Source organism: Stegastes partitus, unplaced genomic scaffold (assembly GCF_000690725.1).
Source record: "Stegastes partitus isolate 25-593 unplaced genomic scaffold, Stegastes_partitus-1.0.2 Scaffold2700, whole genome shotgun sequence".
Classification (NCBI taxonomy): Eukaryota; Metazoa; Chordata; class Actinopteri; family Pomacentridae; genus Stegastes; species Stegastes partitus.
In genome coordinates this window covers 1-1,912 of record NW_007580431.1, presented here as the reverse complement: position 1 = coordinate 1,912, position 1,912 = coordinate 1, and the positions used below count along the sequence as shown (strand labels likewise).

Below are 1,912 nucleotides of genomic sequence, written 5' to 3'. Positions count from 1 at the left end.
AGTATTAACACATATTGAATGATCAACCTGATCACTTTTCTGTAGAAGTCGCAATGGCAAGCGTGAAAAAACACAAAAAATCACATACATTTACAGTAGTTGTACAACACAAACTAGGGAAGACTTTTTCTACATTTTAGCACCAATATTAGTTTCAAAACATCCCAGTGAGCACAAAAGGCAGTTCGCTGCCAAAATCACAAAACACTTTTCTCATTCAGTTCGCCCTTTAACATCTATTACAAGCTAAAATGTCCATAAGAAATAAACCTTCACTGATTAATGAGACTCTTAAAAAATGACAAAACGCTAACAGGAGCTGCTGAAGTTGACTTTGTTGCCTCCAGCTGTTCGCAGGAGTTTATTTTGAGTTTATTAAACACCTGCAGCACCAAACAGCAGCAGGATCCATGTGAGAGTCTCCGAAACGAGACACAGCGCAGCAGAGAACAGCAGTAACTTCATTACTAATAAATACAAATAATCCCGTCCTGGATCCAACAGGAAGTCACACTGTGTTCTGTTCTGACACACAGTTCATCAGCTGCAGTTAAATCATTTGTTACACAGCAGCTGTTCTCAGGTTGAGTCCTGAACTCACAGCTGTCGGGACGTTTTCATTTGTTTGTTTTCAGGAAGTAGTTGGATGATCAGGGACAGGATCGTCATTGGTTAGGAAACCATAAATAAATTAGGCTTTTAATTGTTTGGGCAGTTTGATGAGCTTAATATTTCAGTTTAGAGTTAGATTTTGTTATTAGTGCAACATTACGTCTGATATATATCGCTTGATGTACTGTCTAACCTTGTTTGTATGACAATTATTGTGCAGGTTCTTGGGCTTTCTCACTTAGTGCGCTGACTATATCTGTATGAAGAACATCTACAAACTAAANAGGTTCTTGGGCTTTCTCACTTAGTGCGCTGACTATATCTGTATGAAGAACATCTACAAACTAAAATAAAGCGAGAATTAACAGAATACTGTGTCAAAACCTTCAATGGCTTCCCATCCCATTCCGTATCAACTTTAAAATCCTTCTACTCACCCAGAAAGCGCTCCATAATCAGGCCCCCTCTTACCTCAAAGACATGCTCCACCCCTACACCCCTTCACGTACCCTCCGCTCCAAAAATTCAAACCTCTTGATCGTTCCCAGGACCAAGCACCGAACCTGAGGGGATAGGGCCTTTTCAGTTGCCACCCCCACTCTCTGGAGCTGTCTCCCACAACATATTTGAGACACCTCAGACCCAGTAATATTCAAATGTAAATTAAAAACTCATCTGTTCCGCTCCGCTTTTCCCACCTAGGCCTCGGCTCTATTTCGATATTTACTGTTTTTTTTTTTCTTGTTTTTTTTTTTTCTCCTGCTTGCTGTATTTCTATATTGTCTACCTTTGTATTTGTTGCTTGTTGTTTAATGCTTTTATTGCTTTGCTTTTATCCTGTGAAGCGTCTTTGAGTTCTTGAAAAGCGCTATACAAATAAAATGAATTATTATTATTATTATTATTTAACAGATAGACGATAATGAAAAGGACTTTATTCAAGCTTCTCAGATGGATCTGCTGCTTTGTCAGACACAATTGTAAATCTTTAGGTTTTAGAAAAATCCCATAAATGTGAAGTTGTTATACTTCAGCAACCATTTAACTGGGGAAATATTAGGGGGATAATTTGAGAATGAAAATAATGTACCTGCAGGAGTAGATAAGATAATTAAAGCAGGTTTCAGAAAAGTGGTGTTTTAAGTGAATACGAACAGGAAGCTGAACAATACAAGTTGTTAGGAAAGAGACATTAAAGGATGTTGAACTCACAGGATGACAGGATTTCCTCTCCTGCTGATTCAGTGTTGGACAGATGTTCACTCAGCTCCTCAGCTGGTTTCTGGTCCTCCTCTCCTGG

The 1,912-nt window shown here is 38.7% G+C and overlaps 1 protein-coding gene across 1 annotated transcript in view; it reads right to left on the bottom strand.

Annotated features, from left to right (window-relative positions):
• Positions 1–1,905, bottom strand: part of LOC103375606 (AT-hook-containing transcription factor) — a 20,218-nt gene extending 18,313 nt beyond the window's left edge. The window contains exon 1 of the mRNA XM_008305923.1: positions 1,825–1,905. The gene's annotated coding sequence lies outside the window, so the exon portion shown is untranslated. The remainder of the gene's footprint in view (positions 1–1,824) is intronic.
• Positions 1,906–1,912: the final 7 nt, after the last annotated feature.